This window comes from Pantherophis guttatus, chromosome 7 (assembly GCF_059756535.1).
Source record: "Pantherophis guttatus breed Tessera chromosome 7, ASM5975653v1, whole genome shotgun sequence".
Lineage (NCBI taxonomy): Eukaryota > Metazoa > Chordata > Lepidosauria > Squamata > Colubridae > Pantherophis > Pantherophis guttatus.
Window position 1 is genome coordinate 53,843,763 of NC_142069.1, and position 8,860 is coordinate 53,852,622.

The window sequence follows — 8,860 nt, forward strand, 5'->3', positions numbered from 1 at the left end:
TGCTCATTGCAATAATCACATTTTACACAACAGCGCAAAAAATGCATTAAAATCAAAAATGTAGTGCTGAAGGCTTTTGCCGAATTTTCGAATTCTGCGAAGAAACGAGAAGAGTTGAAATCATTTTTTGAGTTTTGCAAGTCAGAATTCCATGAAGTTTTGCGCCATGTTCCAACACGTTGGTTAAGTTTGTTTAAAGCGGTCGAAAGACTTCTTTTAAACTGGATACCTCTAAAATCGTATTTTATTTCTCTTGGATCTGATGAATGCCATAAGGTTATCTGGAACCTTATTTCGGATCAGGAAAATGAATTCGCAAAGGACGATGAACCAACAATTTCAGAATTGTATTGATATTTCACGCACTTCTTCATGTCAATAATGCAAGACACCCTACTGAAGCTGGAAAGCAAGAAAATTCTTGCATGTGATCTTCACATTATCATGTGTAAGCTGTGTGATTCTTTGCAAAAAAAATACAATGAGCAGTTTTTTGGAATGAAAGTTTTATTTGCCTTACGTAAAAAACATTTGCCTGAGAATGCTGTGCAAAAGTTCAAGAAAGAAGCCATCAACGTATATCAAAGAGCCATTGCGTACCTAGAAAAGTGTTATAATTTCACCGATTCAGTATATGAGACGCTAAGTTGTTTCAATCTAATTGATCGCAATAATCCTCCAACTTTAGAAGAAATGACGAACATCTGGTTATTATCACCATGGCGAGAAGAACTTCCACCCAACACTCTCTTCGATGAAATTTCTGCCTTAGAAGAAGTTTATGTTCATCTGCAGGGCGATTCATCCCTTGATAAGTGGATGTACTTTTTCAAGAAAGAGCCAGGTCCGAGTTTACTGAAACTGTTCCAGTATTGTGCATCAATTCCAGTATCAAATGCAAACGTTGAACGAATTTTCAGCGTCGTGGGAAATTTGTGGACTGACGAACGTAACCGACTGCTTGTATCAGTTCGAAGTAAACTTTGTATATTTTTTAATATTTCTCAACATTGTACTGAAATTAAAGAATTATTCCTTAAACACAAAGAATTGATCAAAGCTGCGCAGTCAAATAAAAAATACACACGACAGCAAAGTAAAATGTAATTTAATATTTTACATATTATTATAATATATTTGATGTTTTGAATTTTAAGTAAAGTTTTGAAGTGATTATTTTAATATGTGTTAAAATGTTTGTAAGAAAATATATAATTTAATTGTAATTTTTTTTATTTTTTTACTACTTAACCCCCCCCCCCCCCGCTTGTCTGCTATTTTTTGGAAGCAACCCTACTTTTGACCGGTCCTCACACTTATGACCATTTTCACATTTATGCCCATTGTAGCATTCTTAACAACCATGTCACTCATTTCACAACTGCTTCTCTTCACCATGGTGACAAGATAGGGAGAAAAACGTAAAATGTGAGGACAGTCGTAAGTTCGAGGACTGATCAAAAGTGCGAGGACCAGTCAAAAATAACTTTTTCAGCCCTCTGAGTAGTCCATATGCACAAAAGGACTACCCAGAGGGCCGAAAAAAGTGATTTCTGACAGGTCCTCACAAATCAAAGATTTCTGAGACCAATGGTGAATACTTAAATTTCAGCAGTCACCAATCCCAGTCTTAAAATGAGTTTAGAATCAATGGGAGTCACTGATAGCAATGAACTAACTAGCTACTGATAATGAGTCCAGTCATGCCTTTCTTTTCCTTCTGTCCAAGTTTTGCAAGTACTTTTTCCAGGTATATGTTTTATTCCAAAGTATACAAACCATTATTGTTAGGGAAAAATGGGTCTTCCAAGCAATTTTAAAAGACACTGTCAGTATGACTCTGCTCTCAGCCCCCCTTGTGGCTCCTTGAAAAGCATCCCCCCGCCACATATGTAAATGAAAAGAATAAGCTTAAAAATCCTAGCCTTTTAAAATTGAAAATATGGAGAATTGGGAGGATGAATTTGAGACACTAAGGGAGATGTTTCAAAAAGTAAGGGAGGCATTTAAGGGAAATAAAGAAGCAGAGAATTGGTTAGCTTGCAAAAAAAGAAAGAGAAAAGATGAATGAGAAGCAAGAGAAACGAGATAATATTGAAAAGGAAATAATTGAAAAAAAGATAAAGATGATTATACTGGTTCAATAGAAAAAATGGAATAAGATGAAATATACTGCTAATAAATAAAAAGATGAGGGGAAATTTTGAGAAATATACTTGATAAATGTAAGGAAGACCGGGGTTGCCTGGACTCCATAGTGGAAAATATAAAATTGAAAATGAATACAGCAATAGAGAGGGATAAAGGAAGGAGAAGAGAGATGGAAGAGGGAAGGAAGAGAAGGGAGGAAGGAAGGGAAGGGAAATTAGAGTAAGAGTGAGGGTAAGAGAGGGAGGAAGAGAGGAGGAGAAGGAGAAAGGAAGAGGAAGTAGGGAGGAGGAGAAGGGGGGAAGAGAAAGTAAGAAGGAAAGAAAAGAGAGAGGTGGTAGGTTTGAGGAGAAAGATTGCTGTACAATAAAAAAGATGAAAGGGAAGAAGGGCAACCCCAAACAAATATAAAGATATTAAGATAAGGAATGAATTGTTAAACTTTAAAGAATAAAAGAGAACAAATATGAATAAATAGCAATACTTAGAAACACACATACAAACATACAATGTATTTTCTTTGAACAGAGTATTTGGCTGGTTCACAAATTTAAACAGTGTTTAGTCATTTCAATTAAATTTACAATTTCTATATTTCCTTTTTGCCATATTTATTCCTCATCTATTTTTGTAAAAAACCAATATTACCCTTCATCCTCATCTCTAATCTTAATCAAATTAAATTTTTCCCTTCTATTCTATATTATACCCCTTCCCATTGTCATCTATTTTTAAATCCATCCTCACATTGGTTAATTATGTAATATTACAGTTGTTTAATACAAATTCAACATTTTAATATAAATCAATTAGTTATAAAACTATTTTTTGTATATTAATCAATATGAACATGAATATTCCAATTATTTCCATGCCATCCAATTTCTTATAAATCAATTATTTATATTTACTAATAATAATAAACCAAATAATTTCCCCCATATATTCCTCCAAACCACAGCTTAACCATTTCTGCTTTCAACACAATATACAATTAATACTATCTCAATTATTACAATTCCTTAGTTAAATAGAGCTTTTTTTCTTTTGTATTTTAAAATCTTGAACTCTCCTCTTTTCCCCTAAATTTCCCATTGTTTGCACCTACCTTTTTTGGTGAGGAAAAAGAAAATAAACCTGCCTCTGCCTAATTTCCCAACGTAACAGCCAAAGCCTGCTTTACTTCCAGTTACGTTTTCAGCCTGATTTGCATAAGGAGAAAAAAAAAATCTGCTCCAGCAATTTAGCTCTTTGCAGCAAGCTGCAGAGCCCTGCGCAAAACAGCTGAGAGCAAATCAACTGAGAGTCGGGAGGCAGATCTAATCAACAGGCTAATTAGCCTATGCTGAAGCTGAAAGGAGTTGTTTTTTCTTGCTGTTTGCTTGCAAGGAGGTAACTGCTGTGAGGCATAGGCCAAAGGGTGGGGACCACTCTCCTTGCCAAATAATAATAATAATAATAATAATAATAATAATAATAATAATAATAATAATAATAATAATTTTATTTCTATACCGCCCTTCTCCCGAAGGACTCAGGGCGGTGTACAGCCTATTTAAAAACAGAATAGACATCAATTTAAAATAATTTAAAAATATTCACTGCAATGGGGGAATCCGACAAGTCAAGGACCGCATGGACCACTCTCTCACAGAGAGAGTGGGAGAACTAAAACCCCAGTCCTGTTGCTGGCAGGCAAGTTCCATCAGTCTGGTACATCATCCCTGGTACCTCCTGGAGGGGGGGCAGAGCAGAACACCCAAAGGCAAGACAGACAATTCCATGTCGAAGACATGTCCAGATGGAGCAAATGACAAAGACCGGCCTTTCACACCCCCACCAACTGCATCCCCAAAGTAAAACCTGGGGAGGGGCTCCCCTGTCACCCCCCTTTGCCTCTAGCGCCCCCTGCCGCCCCCCTTGCCTCTTACCGCCCCCTCAGGCATGGTATCACCCACTTTGGGAACCATTGGCTTAACTACTTAAGTACTTAACAACCGGTTCTACCGAAGTAGAATCCCACCACTGGGTCTACCCATTTATTTTTGCAGACACCGGTCTACTCCTTTGTTTTCTTTTAACACTGATCAGCTGTAGGGCGGCCCTTTGAAGCCCCACGGCAAGAGTTTAAACAGTTTTTTTCCCCTCTAGCCATCAGCTGGGACTCAGGAGGCAGCAATAGATTGGGGGTGGGGCCATATACAAGGTAAGAATAATGCGGGGGGTAGGTGGGGCCCCAGAACCGGTTTTCCAATGGTCTTAGGCAACCCCTGGGAAAGGGTCGTTCAACCCCCAAAGGGGTCATGACCCACAGGTTGAGAACCACTGCCTTAGGCAATTCCGTTAAGATAAAAGAGTTAGAAACCCCTCCCCTCACTCCGATGTTGAATGAGCCAATCCACAGGTGCAAAGATATTGTAGAAATGGCTGTCCTGGGAAAGAGATAAGGGACGGTTCCAGGGGTGAAATCTAAAATTTGTTACTACTGGTTCTGTGGCTTATTTTGTGGATGTGGCTTGGTGGGGGGTAATGTGACTGGATGGGCCTGGCCAACTTTTTTCTTTTTTTACTTTTAAAAGCATTTTTTCTACAACCCTGAGAGGTTGCAGAAAAAAAATGTTTTTAGAAGCCTCTGACGATCAGGCACTCAGCTGGGATCGCCAGAGCCTTTTAAAGGCATTTTTTTTCCTACAACCTCTTCGGCCGAAGAGGTTGTAGAAAAAATGCTTTTAAAAGCCTCCGACTATCCCAGCTGAGCCGCGCGATCATCTTTTTTTTTTTTTTTTTACTTTTAAAAGCATTTTTTCGGCCGAAGAGGTTGTAGAAAAAAATGCTTTTAAAAGTTAAAAAAACAGGTTAGTTGGATTTGTCAGGGTACTGCAAGTGGAATTTTTTTAGTAATGCAGGAGCTCTAACATGTTTTTAGCCACCCACTCATTCTGGAAGGGAGGTAAATGCTTCCAGGCTACTAAATATTGTGTGGAGCCATGGTGTGTATGAGAGTCTAGGATTTACTTGATTTCGAAGTATTATTCCCCCTCAATCATAATAGCGGGTAGGAATGTCTGCAGGTGGCCTTAGAGGCAAGGTAATTTCTGGCTTCAGTAAGCTGCAGTGAAACACTGGGTGGACCTGCTTAAGAGTTTTGGGGAGGAGTAATTCCATGGTTACAGGGTTATTTATCCTAGTGATAGGGAAAGGTCCTATGAACTTAGTCCCAACTTTTTGGAGGGTTGCAAGGACTATAAGAATTTGGTGGATAAGTAGACCTTATCACCTATTTTGAAAGGTTTTTGCTCAGTTCTTTTTTTGTCAGTTTCAGTTTTAAAAGTGGCCCTAGCCTTGCTTAGAGCTAATACTACTGGCCAGCTGTTTTGCAATTGTTGTATCCACTCTTTAAGGGAGAGTATGGTTGGTTCCTCAATGGGTAGTTCTGGCATTGGGGTGAAATCCTGGCCTGTTGCAACTCAGAATGGGGTGAATCCCGTGCTAGAATGTACAGAGTTATTGTACAACACCTCTGCAAAGGGCAGGAGGTCTCTCCAGTTATCTTGCTGATAATTAATAAAACATCTCAAATATTGTTTTAGAATGCTGTTCTAAACTGTTAAATACTGTTCTATCAATCAATTAGTGGCCGGGTGGTGGGAGAAGCTTAGGCCCTGGCCGGTACCTAGGAGGCCCTGAAAAGCTTTCCAGAACTTTGAAGTGAATTGAAGTCCCCCGATCAGATATGATTCTTTGTGAGGGCCCATGTAGTTGATAGATGCACTGTAGGAACATCTTGGCAAGTGCCTTGGCAGTGGGGATTCTTTGGCAGAGGATAAAATGGGCCTGCTTGGAGAACAGGTCCGTTACGACCCAAATGACAGTGTTCTCCCCCCCCCACTTTCTGGCAGCTCTACAATAAAATCCATAGAGATCTCTCTCCATGGTGCTGAAGGGCTTGGCTATGGTTTGTAAGAGTCCAGTAGTTTTTCCCTACCTTATTTTCGCTTCTGCACAGACAGGGCAACTGGCAACGTAGCTCTCTATGTCTTTCTTGAGGGATGGCCACCAGAACTGTCTTTTTATAAGGTACAGGGTTTTTATAAACCCAAAGTGCACCATCACTGTGACAAGTGGAATCCTCAATCCCCCTCCAAAATACCAGTGACCTAGAATAATGCTGTTAGTGATTTATCTGGCACCAGAGACGAATCACCTGAGAAAGGCAGCTGCATGGATCGAATTACAGGAATAAAAGACAAATGTGAAGGAACCGTGGATGCAACCTGGAATTAAGGTTTCATGGACAGCGAAGTAGCCAGCTTTTTGCCATCATCATCATCTGTCCTACATATCATTCACTCTCTTCATGACCGTCGACGCCGAGCTCCGAGACTACCTGGGAGACTACCTGGGAGACTTTGTTGAGCACTGTGCCCAGTTGGGGCCCAGCAGTCCCAGGCAGCTGGCTCGGACTTCTCCAGGCGGCAAGGACGGAGGAGGAGGTGGAGGCGTCGGAGGGTCTTGCCGAGCTTTGAAGAACCAATTCCTGGTGCGGGGGAACCATAAATATTACCTGGACCGGAAGGAGAACTAGTGGGACCATGTCCTCTGTATCTGCTAAATGATCAACCGAGGGCCCGGAGGTGGCAGAGGCAGCAGGGCCGGTCTCCCCGGGGGGCTTCCGGGCCTCCACGGCAGCCAAACCATCGCTTTGCCAGCTCAGGGCCTCATCGAGTTCCGTGATGCTTTGGCTGGGCTGATGACAACTACGGCACTGATGAGGACAAGCTGGGCAGCGGCGAGGGTCCCGGAGGGGGTCCTGGTGGAGGAGGAGGCGGTGGAGGAGGATGAGGAGACCTTTTGTGGTGAGTTTCCCAAAGGCACCTCCATTGCGGTGGACTTCAAGTGCTTCTTCTCTGGCGTGGGCTGCAACAAGCACGACGTCTTCCTGTGAGTCGGCGAGGTGAAGCCGTCTTACCACAATGCCAGCACTGTCCCTTACAAACCCGGGCGAACTCAGAGGAGCTTTCTGCCATCACGTCAATGAGATGTGAGACATCCATTTGTTGCGGGATATACTAATTTTATCTTGAGAGGGTGTGTGTGCTTGTGGGTGTGAGTGGGTTTGGGATAGATTGGAATTTAAATTATTAGAATGGAAGGAGTGGGTTTGGAGTGGCTGGAATTGGGGAGAATGAGGGAGCCGGGGGCAGGGAATGGAGTCCCCTCTGCTGAGTGTACAAGCAAAAGCAGATGGGGGCTGCGACGGGACCCCCGGTTCGATATGAGTGGGATGCCTTCCTTGCTGGGGAGGGGGGCGCTGAGGTGGGGAATGGGATCTCTAGGGGGATGGAGAGCGGAATATTACGGTCATGACTGGGTGAGGTAGATATGGCGGGAGCCAGGGGGTAGGCCGCTCTCGGGAAACTAGGACTCGCTGCCTCAAAGCGATTACTTGTTCTGGCCCCTTTGGTTTTGGCTCACCAGGTTCACCTCGTATACCTGGTGACTTGGGATGTCAGGGCCCTGGCCTCAGGCTGCTGCTATTTCATGCCAGGTCTGTTGTCAACAAGGCTCCCCTCGTTCGGGATTTAATCCTGGAGGAGGGGCATGTATAACTGAGACATGGCTGGGCCAGGAGGATATGTGCCCCTCTCAGAGATGTGCCCAGATGGGTTTCAGACATTGCATCAGCCATGACTCCAGGGAAGGGGTAGAGGAGTGGCAGCTAATTCCGGAAGAGCCTTTGTCCTCGCAGGATCCCTGCCCCGGAGATCTTTGGGTCTCTCCTTTTGAGGTTGGACTCAAGGGTTCAGTTGGGCTTGTTGTTGACATACCTGCCTCCCAGCTGTGTGACAACAGCCCTACCTGCGCTGCTAGAGGCAACAGCCGGGTTGGCGGTGGAGTTTCCCAGGCTTGTTGTACAGTGGACTAAAGCACTGTTATTAACATCTGCTGCTTGCAATTACTGCAAATTCAAATCTCACCAGACTTAAGGTTGACTCAGCCTTCCATCCTTTCAAAGGTAGGTGAAATGAGGACCCAGACTGTGGGGGCAATAAGCTGACTTTGTATAAATATACAATATAAATATAAATATACAAAAGTATGAAGGCTATTGCTTAATGCATTGTAAGCCACCCTGAGTTTCCGGAGAAGGGCGGCATATAAATTAAAGCAATAAATAAATAAATAAATAAATTAAAGCTTATGGTACTGGGGGACTTCAATCTACCGTCACTTGGCGAATTCTCAGATATGGCTCAGGAGTTCATGGCTTCCATGACAACCATGGACCTGATCCAAGTAGTCCAGGGTCTGATCCATAAGGGGGGACACACGCTCGACCTGGCATTTCTCTCAGGGCAGTGGAGACAGGATCTGGGTATAGAGATCTTTCCCTTGTCGTCACTTCTCCACCGATTAAGTGGTTCCGCCCCAGATGCCTAATGGACCCTGAAAGGTTTCAAAAGGAGCTTGGGGAGATACCTGATTCCCTTGTCCACAGTCCGGCTGAGACCCTAGTGGCTGCCTGGAATAGGGCAGCATCTGGGGCATTGGACCAGATTGCGCCTTTGCGGCCTCTCAACGACAGTGGATCCAGGAAATCTCCCTGGTTTACTGAGGACCTCTGGGAGATGAAGCGCCAGAAGAGACGTCTAGAGCAGTGCTGGAGGACTAGTAAATCCGAATCTGACCGAACACTTTTGAGAACCTTTAT

At 43.0% G+C, this 8,860-nt stretch overlaps 1 pseudogene; it reads left to right on the forward strand.

Moving 5' to 3' along the window:
* Positions 1-6,505: 6,505 nt before the first annotated feature.
* LOC132712571 (transcriptional regulator protein Pur-beta-B-like) lies at positions 6,506-7,193 on the forward strand (annotated as a pseudogene).
* Positions 7,194-8,860: the final 1,667 nt, after the last annotated feature.